The 15,214-nt window shown below is 40.7% G+C and overlaps 1 protein-coding gene across 2 annotated transcripts in view; it reads left to right on the forward strand.

Annotated features, from left to right (window-relative positions):
* PDZD2 (PDZ domain containing 2) overlaps positions 1–15,214 on the forward strand; it is a 462,289-nt gene that overhangs the window by 203,939 nt on the left and 243,136 nt on the right. The window lies entirely within an intron of this gene.

Raw genomic sequence — 15,214 nt, forward strand, 5'->3', positions numbered from 1 at the left:
GTTGTATATTCATCACTGTGATCATTTTTTAGAACATTTACATCACTCTGGAAAAAGAAATAAAAAGAAAAAAAGAAAAACTCATACGTACCCCTCTCATTGACCACTAGTGTTTCCCTCTACCCAATTTATTTTAACATTTGTTCCCCCTATTATTTATTTATTTTTGATCCATGTTTTTTACACATCTGTCCATACCATAGATAAAAGGAACATCAGAACAAGGTTTTCACAATCACATAGTCATTTTGTGAAAGCTATGTCATTCTATAATCATCTTAAAGAAACATGGCTACTGGAACACAGCTCTACAGTTTCAGGCACTTCCCTCTAGCCTCTCTGATACACCTTAAACTAAAAAGGGGTTATCTATATAATGCATAAGAATAACCTCCAGGATAACCTCTCAACTCTGTTTGAAATCTCTCAGCCACTGACACTTTGTCTCATTTCTGTCTTCTCCCCTTTCAATCAAGAAGGCTTTCTCAATCCCTCAATGCTGAGTCCCAGCTCATTCTAGAATTTCTGTCCCATGTTGTTGCCAGGGAGGTTTACACCCCCAGGAGTCATGTCCCACATAGAGAGGGGAAGGGCAGTGAGTTTGCTTGCTGTGTTGCCATGTTGGCTGAGAGACAGGCCACATTTGAGCAACGAAAAAGGTTCTCTGGGGGTGACTCTTAGGCCTAATTTTAAGTAGGCTTAGTCTATCCTTTGCGGGGATAAGTTTCATATTAACAGCCCCCCAAATTGAGGGCTTGGCCTATTCATTTTGTTGTCCTCACTGCTTGTGAGAATCTCAGGCCTTCTCCAAATGGAGAAGCTGAATTTTCCCTCTTCTTCACCATTCCCCCAAGAGGACTTTGCAACTTTTAATCATTTTTAATGTTTTAAAGTCCCACATCTTTGCCCAACCCTCTCACTCAATCTACAGTTTTCCCACCCTTTGGGTATTCTTTGTACCAAAGTTCAACGACTTTGACCCCCTTTCATTCCCCAAGCAATTACTCTTAAATGCCTATATCACCATGACTTACTACATTTGTTTAATCCTCCATCAGAATATCTCCTCTTCTACTAGCTAATGAACCTGATAAGGAAAAACGCTGCAAGGGAGTTAGGTCCCCACACCTCATAAATTGTGCTCCAAGAAAGGTCATCATCCTCCATGCTCTCCCACAGGGAGAATTCCTCAAGAGAAGCAGCTACTCAATGTAAAGGCTGTGTCTGAGCTGTTCCACAGTTTCTCTCAATTAGCTGAAGAAGCCTTGGTCAGGAAAAAACAAAATCACCTTTGGAAGGAATGTGCTTCTCCTAAACACCTCGCAGGTGCTGCTCCCTCTATCTGTATTAATCAAAAGTTTGAATATTGCAAGTCCTGTGAAGAATTCACCTAACTTTATCCTGAAGAGTTTCCAGGTTCCTTTCTGGAAAAATATTAATAAAATACAAAAATTAAATTTAGCCTCCAAAATCTATAGCAATCATGTTTGATTTGATATCAACTTAATTTCTTTTTTAAAACTTTTTTATTGTTAAATATAATACATATACAAAGAAAAGAAAAAAGCAACGATTTTCAAAGCACACTTCAATAAGTAGATACAGAACAGGTTTCAGAGTTTGTTATGGGTTACCATTCCACTATTTCAGATTTTTCCTTCTGGCTGTTCCAATACACTGGAGGCTAGAACAAATATACATTTTTTCTTTTGTGTGAAAAGTAACATATATACTAGAAAGCAATAAATTTCAAAGCACATTGCAACAATTAGTTGTAGAATAGACTTGAGTTTGATATGGGTTATAATTCCACCATTTTAGGTTTTTACTTCTAGCTGCTCAAAGATACTGGAGACAAAATGAAATATCAATATAATGATTCAGCAAATCATACTCATTTGTTAAACCCTACCTTCTCGGTATTACTCCACCACCACCTTTGATCTTTCTCCCACTCTTTAGGGGTATTTGGACGATTTTCATTCTAACTTTTTCATATTGGAAGGAGCTGTCAATAATATGGGATTTGGGGGATGAAACTAGTTGATGTTCTGGAGAGGCTGGCCCCTTGGCATTTCAGGACTTATCTGGTCTAGGGACACATCTGGAGTTTGTAGGTTTCTGGAAAGTTACCTTTGTAGAATCTTATATAATGCCCTAGGTATTCTTTAGGAATTAGCAGGATTGGTTTTGGTTGGGGTTTGGCAAGTTATGACAAGTAGCAATGTCTAACTGAAGGTTGTATAAGAGTGACCTCCAGAGTAGCCTCTCAACTCTGTTTGAACTCTCTCAGCCACTGATACTTTATTTGTTATACCTTTTTTCCCCATTTTGGTCAGGATGGCATTGTTGATCCCCCAGTGCCAGGGCCAGGCTCATCCCTGGGAGTCATCTCCAACACCAGGGACACTTTCACCCCTGGATGTCATGTGTCTCACGTAGGAGAAAGGGCAATGATTTCACTTACAGAGTTGGGCTTAGTGAGAGAGGCCACATCTGAGCAACAGAAGATGTCCTCCAGAAGTAATTCTTAGCCACAGCTATAGGTCGGCTAAGCTTCTCCGCTACATATAGAAGCTTCACAAGAGCAAACCTCAAGATCAAAGGCTTGTCCTATTGATTTGGGTGTCCCTAATGTTTGACATAGTATCAGGGGTTTCTCCAGTGGTTAAGTTTAATAGTTCCATATTTTTTTCTCCCATCCCTCAAGAGACTTTGCCAATACTTATTGATTACCTGCTTAATAAACTCTGGGATATATTCAGGCATTACATTAAACTATACAGGATTAAAGGTCCTCATTCTTATTCTTGGCTTCCTGTGTTTGGATTGTTTAAATGATCTATCCAGACAGGTTGTGTTAGATTATGCGCTACAGAAAATTCAGGTTCTGGACAAAATAAACCTTTCTTCCTTTGGTCTCAAAGAGTAGATGAGTTTCTAAAATATAGGCAATGTCTTTCTCTCCCCTGCATTCTGAATTACCTTAATGCCAACTTGATTGGCTTCATTCTTAACTCTAATGCCAGGTTGTACATATATAAAGGAGCCTCTCAAAATCCAGAAATAATAATTACCACTTCAGACTAAATGTGACTGCTGTAAGAATCTAGGCCCGTTTTCTTATAAGTATTTTCTAAATAAGATCATACAAAAATTGCTCTTTTGTTTCTGTTTTATTTTACATCACCAAATGTCCCCACAGTTCATTCACATTGTCACATGCCTCACAACTTCTTTCCTTTTTGTAGCAGCACAATATCCAATCATATGTATACACCGTGGTTTGCCAATCTACTTTTCTGTCAGTGTGTCCTTCAGCCACCTCCATTCATTAGGCATCATGTATAATGTCCAAAGTCAACAGTCCATCAGCACTCTCAATTTTAGATAACTTCATCATTCCCAAGAGAAAAATAGCCAATAAATACACCCTTACCAAACAGAAAACCTCAACCTCCCCTAAGTCTTGTCCCTTCCCCCATTATTTACCTCTGATTAGTTTTATGCCTCTGCATTTTGGAACCTGTAAAAAGTAAAAAGTCTAGTTATAAACCAAAATATATGATACAAGAGTATGGCATTTGTAATTACCCATGTGGGTACTGGGGTGGTTGGAGCTCTGTGTACCCAGATAAACATGTTCTTCCACTTAATGCATTTGTGTGGGTGTGAATGGTTTGTAATTTGGAGCTTTTAAGGAGGTTTTTCAGTTAAGGTGTGGCCCAACTCAGTCAGGATGGGTCTTTATCCTATTACTGGAGTCTTATAAGCAGAATGAAATTCAGACATATAGAAAGAAAGCCTCAGGAAGCAAGAAGTTGAAGGTCAGTGGAACCCAGGAGAAGTCATCATTTGCATTACATATACCATGTACATGACAAAGGAGCCAAGGGCCTGGGATCACCAGCAGCCAGCCCCAGAGTGCCAGTCTTCAAGGTGAAAACATTGCCTTGATAATGCCTTGATTTGGATTTCTCTTAGCCTCAAAACTGTGAGCCAGCAAATTCCTCATGTTTAAGCAAACTCATTGCATGGTATTTGATTTAGCAATGAAGGAACTAAAATGGTTACCTTTACCAAAGTTTCTTATTTCGTTATATTGCTTCAATCCACTGTCTAGTACACTTTCCTTGCAGTCTGAAGACTCCCTTTATCATTGCTTGTAGCGCGTGTTTAGTGGTGATGAACCCCTTCAATTTTTGATTATCTGAGAATGTCTAAACATCTCCCTCTTTTTTGCAAGAAAGTTGTCAGATATAAGTTTTTGTTGGCAATTGTTTTCTTTCAGCACTTTAAATATTTCAACCCACTGCCTTCTTGCCTTCATGTTTTCTGATGAGAAATCAGCACTTAATCTTATTGGGATTCCCTTGTACATAGCTTGTTGCTTTTCCCTTGTAGCTTTCAGAATTCTCTCCTTGTCCTTGGCATTGGACAGTTTGATTACTGTGTCTGGGTATGGTTCTCTTTCAGTTTATTCTGTTTGGTGCTCCTTGGGCTTCTTGAATTGCATATTTATGTCATTCATTAAATTTGAGAAGTTTTCTGCCATTGTCTCTTTGAATATTCCTTCTGCCCACTTTTCTCTTTCTTCTCCTTCTGGGACTCCCATAATGCCTACATGGGAGTGCTTGATGGTATCCCACAGGTCTTTTAAGTTCTGTTCATGTTTTATCATTCTCTTTCCTTTCTGCCACCTAGCCTGAATCATGTCAATAGTCTTATCTTCAAGATCAGTGATTCTTTCTTCTAGCAGCTCCAATCTGCTGTTGAAACCCTCCAGGGAAATTTTCACTTCAGTTATTGTGATATTTTGCTTGGTTCCTTTTTAAAATTTCTATCTTTTTAATGGTCATTCATTGTTTTCCACATATCTTTTCATTCTTTCTCTGTTTTTTCATTTATCTCCTTGAAAATAAAGAGCATCATTTAAAAAAATAATCTTTGTCTGGTAAGTCCGACATCTGGTCCTCTTTATTGAGCATTTTTTCTGGATTTTGTTTTCTTGGTCCTTTAATTGGGCCATAATTTCCTGTTGTGTTTTTGTTGTTTGTCTGTCTTGTGATCTTTGGTTGAACACTGTGTATTTTAATGTTTTAAAGTGTTAATTCTGGAATTTAGTTCCTGAGCTATATGTTCCATAATTTTAGTACTCCTATAAAGATCAGTGGGAAGCCAGTGGGAAGTGCAGGATTCTTTGTTTTATCTGAGTCTTCTTTGTTCCTAGGCTTGCGCTTGTTTTTCACATGACTTCAAATGCCCTCTCTACTCCCTTTGAAATAGACTTTTACCCTCTCCTGGCTGGCTACTGTGTGATTTAATGCAAGCCCTCCTTTGCCGTGGGCCATTTCTTAATCTGCTTGAGCTGCTTTTCTGTCATTAGGATAAATTCTGGAAAGGAGAGCCAGAGACATGTTTTCTGAGTCAGTCTTTGGGCTTCAGGGGATATATAGGCACCAACATAAAGGCACCCAGCATGTGCAAAGGGGTCATTCTGCTCCCTTTGGAACAGGTCCCAGAACCCACAGTGGGAGCACAGGCTCCCAACAGGGTAGGAGCTGGGGAAAGGGTTAGCCAGCACACCGCAAGTTTCACCTATGGTCTTTTTAGGCTGCTTTTTCTTGATTCAGCCCTTGCCCAATTACTGCAACCTGTTAACTGTTTTCTGGAGATTTGAGGAAGGTGGTTTTGCTTATTTTTGCTAGTTGTTTAAAGATTCTGTAGGGGAATGATACCTTGGAATATATTATACTCCATCTTGACTCTTTTTTATCTATCTAATCTGTTTTTAAAAGCTTATCTTTTAGGGCAGGCCATGGTGGCTCAGCAGGTAACCGTGCTTGCCTGCGATGCCTGAGGACCCGGGTTCGATTCCCGGTGCCTGCCCATGTAAAAAAAAAAAAAAGCTTATCTTTTAGCCTCAAGGACCCTGCCTTACTGATCAAGAAGGTTAGAGTTCATCTAGAGAGAGTTTTGTGAAACAGTTCATCTTCTCTTTCAATAATAGATAGAACTGGTGTTTAATATTTCATCAATCACAATTGTAAAAATCAGAGATTTATAGTCTTGGGTTGAGTCTACATCTTTAGCCTACCACCTAATAGATAATAAAAGCCCGGTAAAAATTTGTCAAGTAAAATAAATATTCTTCCTTAAAATGAGACTCTTGGATTTCTCTATCTTCTATTGCTGGTGCTGAAACAGTCCAGTTATTTCTGGCAGAAGCATCAGCCATTGAGAATGCAGTCATAAAGCCTCGTGGATCCAGATTCAGAATTTCCGTAATTGCCCACCTAAAAATAAATAGAAGTATTATATGTTGTATGCTTTTTAGCTTGCTGTGTTTGCAAAAAAAAGTGTTCTACAGTGGAGTTCCCAACTTACCAGTATGACTTACATGTATTGAAATAGATTGAAATGTATCCTTACAAAAAATAGCATGCTGGTGGTATTTGTGTAAGCTCATGTCAGTCTTTTCTCTATAAACAAATAGTCCTTTTATTATTTGGGGGTAAAAAGTGATTTTTGGAAATTTCCACAACTTAGTCTAACTCCTTCTTTCTCTGAAAACCTCTCCTACACAGACAGTGCTATAATGATTAAAGCTGAGGCACAGGCAAAGACTGTTAAAATCACCTCCAGAAATTCTGTTTAGGAAAGGGCAACTAATCTGTCAAACATTGTTCAAATAAATCATGTATATTAATTCACATCTGGAAGAAGAGAAAAGGTATACTTGAGTTAGTTCCCATTGTATAATAAGAATCTCTATTAAGTTTTCAAACAGAATACACATGCCTGGGCTCTTCCCTAAACAATTTAGATTCTGTATGTCTTTGGTATGCATTCTGGATAATGGACCAGTCCAGCACACTCATTTTGCTAATGAGAAGCTCCAAACCTGGAGATAGAAGTCCATCTAGGTCCTAGGAAATTGATGGCAGAGCCAGGAATCCAAGCAAGCCTCGGCTCCCTTCCCATGCCCAGGCTCAGAAAATTCCTACCTGCCAGCTGTAAATGGTTTTTACATTTCCAAAGGGTTGCAAAGAATATCTGACAGAGCTTGTATGAGGGCTGTGAATCCTAAAGTGCTTACTATCTGGTCTTTGTACAGAAAAGACTTGTCTGCTCTACACCATGTGGAGATAAAATTTTCAGGCTGTTCTCAGGGGCTGATACCCTTGGAATCTTTGACAAGAAGTCAATGAGTGTGAAGTTGGGGGCTGTAGTGAATTGGCATTTATTGTGTTGGCTCAGTTCTAAGCTGGAGCTGCGTTCTCCCAAATTCCCTTCCTCACAAGTACTGGGTTAGTATGGGCCAGGGGAGGTGTTTTCACATGACTTGGAAGTCATAAGCAATAGCTATATTTATCTTGTGTCAGAAGTAAGTGCAAGTTCCTACTCTGATAATTCACCTTGTGGCATGGGGCAGTGGCCACCTGTCCTTGCATAACTCCTCTGCCTCCTATAGCACCTCTAGCCTCCGGCCTTCAGCTTTTTTGAACCCTGGGCTTACAAGCATGCTCAGTTCCACAGTGAAAGACACCAGCTCCTCCTGCAGTCCGCAAAATTATCCAAGTTGGAGGCTTGAGGCAGAGAGCGAGTCATATGGGTTCCTGTCCCTTCTTCTCTTGGGTTCCACTTCGTCCTTACACATTTCAGGAGGTCCTAGTTCTCCCCCACTTTACTTCTGCATTTTCTTCCCAATTGCCTGCCCTGCTGACTTTATATTCTATGTTCATATAATGAAGCAGATGTAATGATATAATATATTTATATATTAAACATATAAAGAGATGGATAAATATACATAGCTCTGTCAAGGACATCTTCAATCTGTAAAAATATAAAATCATTAAAAAATATTATTCTAGAGTTACAGACTTTATGGACTCCGGTTGTGCTCTAAATTCTGGAAACCCGTGGAGCTGGAAATGCTACCCAGACAGATTTGCATAAGTATGTGGCTCAGACACACATAATAAGGGAAAAAACAGCTCAGCCAATAGTCTCCGATCTCTAGAATCTGAGTCTAGAAGGTTTTGAAAATTAACCTCCTTTTTCTACTTTGAAAAAGAAAGTCAACAAAATTCAAACAGGGAAGCAAAATCTAAACGTGTGCATGAGTTTCCTACCACTTAACCTGGAGGCAATGTTCCCTGAAATGGAATTTAATTGAATAAAGGCGGCTAAGGAAACAAGCTCACTATTTTCTTCTGCAGCCACGGTTTTCAGTGGTTTTTCATTTACTAAGTCCTATTTATAATGTGAACGCTAAGCAGTAAATAGTAAAAAGTATCACTATTTACTAACACCTCCCTGCCACCTTTAAATTACAGCACAGGAGCCAGCCCTGCCCCCAAATAATTCCAGGTCTGTGAACCCAACCTGGACACCTTGAACTCAAAACCATTTCTGCAGTGAGACCTTCGTAGCCCCACCTTCAGAGTTGTCTCTGAAGGGACAGAAAGGAGGGCTCAGCTCTGCCTCCCTCCGGCCAGCCACTTGGCTTCTTTGCACACCTGCCTCCTTCCCTCCTTCTCGTCCACCCTCCCAGACCGTAAGCCCTGAGGACCCCAAGGCTGAGACCCATGCTCCGGCCACAGACAGAGCTCTAGCAAAACTCCTCCAGCATTGTTGCTGACAGCAGAAAAACAGGAAAAGGTCATCACTTTTGAGTTCCTTGGTTTTGCTTTCAAATCCTTCACTCCCCCACTGAGATTCCCCTTTGAAGACTAGCTCTGTTTATAGAGGGTACAGAATCTTAATTCATCATTCTGATTCTCCTTGAAGAAGACTCAGAGGTCTGAACAAACAGTAAGATGAATGTTTGCTTTGGTGGTCTTTCAGCATTTTATCCTTAGTAATAAGCACAGAAGAGAAGGGCATTTGCTCATTTGTTATAATCGTGCAAAGCGAAAATGGGCTAAAACCAAGTAAACAGATTTCAAGAACTCATTGGTGATGTTATAAAGTGAATAATTAGCAAATCTTTGAATGAATGTTGTTTCTCAAATCATAAGCATGCTTTAAGTCTAGAACTCAGAATCTACTGCCCAAGAGACAGGGCCAATAATGGATCTTGAGCATTTAGGTGGCAGGGAGCGATAGAATCCTTATTTTCAAGAATCTCATTTAATTCTGAAGGTGTCTGTGACTGAGGGAGAAAAAAACCTTGAAAGTTTCATAATGATGGACCTTGAAAATGCTAAGGTTTATATTACCTCTTTCTTCTTGCCCAAGAGAAAATAAAAAGGAATCACGCTTCCAAGGTAAAAGTCATTTTCATTACAGTATCTTGGTTTATTTTTTTTTTTACGTTTATACATGTTTTCAAAATGAAAAAGAAGTTAAAGTATTAAAGCAGTGCATCAAACTCAATTAAGTGAATATCAGCTGTAATCCCACCACTATGAATACTTGGTGTAGATTCTTCTTTATGTATGTACACACAGACACCTACAAGAATGCTTTGATAGAGCTGCATGTGTCAAGGTATTTAAGTGCATGAACTCGATGAATCCTGATCCTATAATTTATTAAATAAATGCGTGGCCCCTCTAAGCCAAAGTTGCCCTAACTGTAAAATGGAGAAAAGAATAATCCTACCTAAGTCATAAGGTGATGAGAGATGAAGTGAGAAATTGCATGTTGAGGTTTATCACAGTGTCTAACACTCATGGAGCACTCAACAAATGTGATTCATTAGTTTGTAACTTTCTTAAGTCACTTTATAAAACATACAACTTGCCAAGTCTTTTGTTAGCTCTGAAAAGCTACCATTTCTCCAAGTTTTATATTTCTTAGTGGTAATTTGCATGTATTTGTACTGTTCTACATGAGTTAGATTCCTGGACCTGTGATTTTAGTCATTGTTAATAAAGATTATGTGCACTACAGTTATGTGTCAGCGCTTTACATGTGCCAGCTCATTTAGATCTTTCAGCTGCTTTGTGGGGTAATTGTCATTATCCCCAGGTTTAGACAAGGAAATCCAGAGTGGTAATAGCGAGCCAACCTGTTTTGCCCACTGGGATGCTGGCTTTAAGCAACCCAGTACCCACCCAACCGTACAGCCTTCCTGAGGCCCCCAGATATGTCTGAAAGCAGCTTCCTGGCCAGGGTCCAGCTGGTTCCTAATAGAGTAACAACTATCTGCTAGGCAAGGAAGGCACTCTGGATTCCTGGGAGTTTCTTCATCCTTCTCATTGCATTTTCATTACCTATGGAATGGTTATAAAATATCTCTCTTACCTTCCTCATGGAGACCTTTCCTGACCTTCACTCAGGAAAGGCCGATGAAGTTCTTGGTTTCTCTCTCAACTGCAAAGGCACATGGCAAACATGGCAGTGTCTACTAACTTTCTCTCCAGGTTTCTTGCTTCATGAAGCTCCCTGTACATATTCCTTCTTCGTCTCCAAAGTTCTCTGGTTGCTTGGTCTCTCATAGTTCTCTAGCTTTTTCCAAAATGTTTCCTCTTTTAAAGGATTCCAGTAAACTAATCAAGACCCACCTGGAATGGGTGGAGTCACATCTCCCTCTAATCAAAGGTTAATACCCACAGCTGGGTGTGTCACATCTCTGTGGAGATAATCGGCAAGTTTCCAGCCTACAGTGCTAAATAGGGATCTTGCTTCCACAAGATAGATCAGGATTAAAACATGGCTTTTCTGGTACATGATCCTTTCAAATTGGCACAATTAGTATTAATAATAGCAGTACATTTACTGACCTATATACCATTCTGGCTGTTCGTAGTAATGTTTTTTACAACTCTGCCAGTTCAAAGTGGTTTTCATCCCTTTGTACGTTGACAACATTTTCTTCCTCTCACGAATGGTCTTGCCTTCCTAACCTGCCCATCCCAGCAGCATTTTATCTCCATCAGATCAGATTTTGCTGGCAGCTCTGGTTGCTTCTCTGAGTCTCACACGTTGTGCTCTCCCTTGCAATCCCAGTTAGTCCCTGTGCAAATTGGAAAGTACTCACAGCATTACAGTTCCCCTTCGTGCCCTTTCCCCCCACAAATGCATTTATAAATGATTTAAACTCTACACTCCTTGGGTGATGTCAGATGTGTCCTTTGTATATCCATTTGTAAACAACATGGCTTTTAAAGGTTGAGATGGCCCCTGGGACCTTGAGAGGAATCCAGTGTTTTCATTAGTGAGGAAATTGTTTGGGGCTTTATCTGATCCTTTGCTTTTCCCAATTAGGACCTCCTCCAACTGATGGAGAGCGAAGGTGGGCCAGGTCAGAGCTGGGGCTGGGTGCTAGAGTCTGGAGGGATTTCCCAGAGTTGGAAGGCATGGGACAGTTAGAAAAAGGAATCTAATTTTTGAAGCAATTTGGAAGAATTTGGAAACACTCAGTGCTTCCTTAATGTGGTTCACTGACTTGTAAAGAGGAGTCATTTTGATATATCATCATAAAGCAGAGCAAGCCAAGGTGAAGCACTCAATTGAATGGTAATTGCTTGGGAAGGGAAAAAGGGTCAAAGTGGTTGAACTTAATGATGCAAAGAGTGATCATAAAAGAGAATTAAAAACTGAGAAAGACTGGGCAGAAAGCGAGCAATAAACAAAATGATTAAAAACCTATCCTTGTAAGAAGACATCTACCAGAGTGAGGAACAGAGAACACAAAGGATGTTTTCAAGGGTCCCAGTTTTTAGCAGTGTATATATATTTTGTTTTCTGTGTATTTGCCACTAATGAGTGTAGACATGATTATTATAAAGCAACAAATACGAACTACGGTTGCCAGATTAAGCAAATAAAAATCCCATGCAATATTTGGGTCACACTTACACCTAAAAAGTATTAGTTTTACACCTGAAATTCAAACATAACTGGGTCTCCTGTATTTTATCCAGCATCACTAGTACAGACCTGTGTAAGGAAGAGCATCAATCCCTGCTAGATGATGGCCTCCAAGGGAAAAGAACCCAGTCTCCATGGTACTATCCAGCTTTAACTTTCCTTAGGGGCCTCTAGGAAACTCTTCTGGGTGGCACAGTACTCACCTGCCATCTGGCACGGCTTGGGTGGTGGCCATGCCTGGAAGCAGGTAGTGGGCTGCCCTGGATTTCCTGCTTTTAAGTTCATCTGGGCCAGTTCTCAGGGGAGGATGAAAGTGGAAGACCTCTATGGAGCAGAACAAGTTTCTTCGATCCAGAGAGCAGGGCAAGGGGAAGATGAAGTAGGAACTTGAGTACAAGGAACAGGTAAGGGGTCTAGAAACAAGAACATGAGTCTGTAATATCCTGGTATCATGTCCTTGAAGAGACATCATGAAGGAAAAATCAAATCATATGTGAACGCCAGGAATAGAGGCTAGGAATATTAAACCTGGGTAGGATTCTGCACCAGGTAAGTCAGAGTTCGTGAAGTTTCCTTGCAAGTGGTGGGAGTGTACTGTTTTTACATGTAAACAATGAGATGGATTTAGGATATCAGGTGGAAGGGAGTAGCTGTTCTACATAAGTGAGGTCACCCTTGGGAAACTGTGGAATGGTTTAAAGAGAGGGGGCTCTTTAAACCAGGGCTTGAGTAAAGACTTGACTTGATGGAGTGGTGAGAACCAGTAGGCTCTATATGGCAAGAGAAAGGGCAGCAGAAGGTGTCTGGGGCTGTAAAGGTCAACTCCAAGTCTGTGCTTGACATAAAGGGAAGTGGATGCCACTCTGTTCCTTGGAGCAACTAAATGTCCAGTGAGCACAGCAGTTAGTGAAAGGACATTTTAGTGGGTAGCCAAAGGGTTGCATGTAGGGGAGTCTGGCAGTTAGGAATCTGGCAAAAGGAAATGATTTTTGTACCTTATTTCATTCAACATGCACTTACCAAATGCTTTATGAGGGCTTTCTCACCTGTGGTCACTGAGGCCCCTGAGATGAGCACATTCTAGTTTCTACCTAGAAAGGGATTAAGTCTAGCAGTGGGAGAGAGCATGTGAACGGCAATGCTGGAGTATTTTTATACCATAGCGACTCCCCTAGGCTTAGCTAAAAGTCTTAAAAGTCTAAAGAGTCCTTCAGGGACAAAACCCAAATCACTGCTTCGCAAAGCCCTGCTTCTTCCAGGGCTTTTTTCCACTTCCAGTCCAGTTACCCACTTTCCTCACACTAGCCTCAGGCAGACTGAACTTTTAGTCCTCAGAACTTTTAGTCCTCTGAACTTGCATCCCCTTTCTTGGCTCTGGACCTTTGCCCTTGCCATTTCCGCTTCCTGGAATTCACCTGGCTAATGCCTACTTACCCTTGTCCTCAGCTTACAGTCACTTCCAGGGCAAATAAGGTGCCCTTACTGGGCTTCTTCTGGCTTCCTGGGCTTAGCCAGGACCCCACTGTAATTGCCTGCTTCTTTATTGGTTCCCCCTCAGTCTCTAACTCACCCAGCACATGGTCATTGTCAGCTTGCTCGTCAGTGACTCCTTAGCACCTGGCCAGATAGCCTGGCTCAATAAGGCATATTCTAAAACAAAATGATGGGCTAAATTAGGCTTTTTGAGGGTACAGGAAAAGACTTGCCCAGGTTATCTTAGGTGATTGGAGTTTATCAGAAGGATCTCAGTGATATGCAGGCAGCCATTTCAGCAATGAGATTATTCCTTGAAAGTCTAACTTATGAAATACATCCCAAGGGGAGTTGATTTATCAAGAAAGCCTTCACAGTGGAGAAGATGTTTGAGCTGTGTCAAAAGATGAATGGGTATTGCCAAGATACCAAGGTAAAGAAAGAGGTATTGCAGACTCTTCCAAAGCCAATTGGCTGCGTGCAGTAATCTGATTCTTTTATTAACTATCATTTACTAAAAGGAGCAGGAAGGTTGGGGACTCTACACCTCCTGCCCCATAGCCTCACTGCCAGGTGGTGAGGAAATCACATCCTTGACTATTGCCATGCATAGAGCATGTGTTAGCAAGCAGATACAGAAATGGTCCCACAATTTGCTTTTATAAGTTTGTTGATTTATTATCTCCCCTGCTGGTTCTTGTAGACACCCCCATAAGCCCCCACCAGGAGAATGTCACTCTGCAGCACATGCAGCAGTTCTTGGAAGGAAAGATCAGCTAACTTATCATTAGGTCCAGAGACTGAACCCTCCATTAACTGGGGGAAGCCTAGAGGTACTAGGCAGCTGGCCACCCCAGAATCTTATAGCTCAGCAGGCAAGGACAGAGATACCTGTATAAAGCTTTCTGGCCATCTTATCTTCACAATCTCTCATTCCACAAAAGAAAAACAAAAATATTTCTAATCTCCATCTTGGAAACTGCAGATTTAGATAACAATACTTCAAATGCTTGCTGCAGCTGCCTCTTCCACTGCAGTGTGGATCCTCAAATTTGTCTTCAAATGTTAACTCAAGGCCTCTAGAGTGTACATCACACATTCTCCACCAAAGTAAATCTCTACCATTAGGAGGAGCAGGTAAAGACATTAAAGAGAAGGGGAGAAATAGAAGCAAAGCTAATGAGTGAATTCACAGGTAACCTCTTCTTAGTGAGTGTGACTTAAGTCTATGTAAATAGGCCTCTGGGTACTTAAACGTCAGACATTCTTTCACACTAAGGGCCACATGAGTGGCTTGATACCCTTCTTCATCTGTAAAATGGTACTAATAAGAATGTCTGCCATATAGGTTTTTGGAGGAGAATTAAAAGAGATAATACACAGAAGAGCTCGACACAATACTTGGTACATAGTAAATGTTCAATAAACATTAGCTGTTCTTGTTATTACTGTTGTTTTTCCAGCGTCTACCCCTGTACCTGGTTCATCGGAGATGCTGAATAAATAGTTACATGGAAGAATGCATTTGGAAGTCTCCTGACGTATTCATTCTACAAAACACTAGGCACCTGTTATGTGCCAGGCATAGTGCTAGGGCCTAGGAATAAAATAATAAATAAGGCCACCTGCTCTTACTTGAAAAAGCACTCACAGTCTAAAGGGTAAACAGACAAGTGAATGTCAGTGAGGTTGCTACTGATACACAGAAGAGACCCCTGAATCTATTCTAGGGAGGGTCTGGGTGGAGTCCCTGGAGAAGGTGAAGTCTACACTGAGTCCTGAGAGAGGAGTAGGAATTAGACAGGTGAAGGTGGTTGAGGTGTGCTCAGAACCCCAAAGGAAGATAGAACCTGTTTTTCTGCACAGTGATGGACAAAGTAGTTTACATCAGGACAACTCCTAGAGAAGTTTAAAA

This window comes from Tamandua tetradactyla, chromosome 9 (assembly GCF_023851605.1).
Source record: "Tamandua tetradactyla isolate mTamTet1 chromosome 9, mTamTet1.pri, whole genome shotgun sequence".
Taxonomy (NCBI): Eukaryota; Metazoa; Chordata; class Mammalia; order Pilosa; family Myrmecophagidae; genus Tamandua; species Tamandua tetradactyla.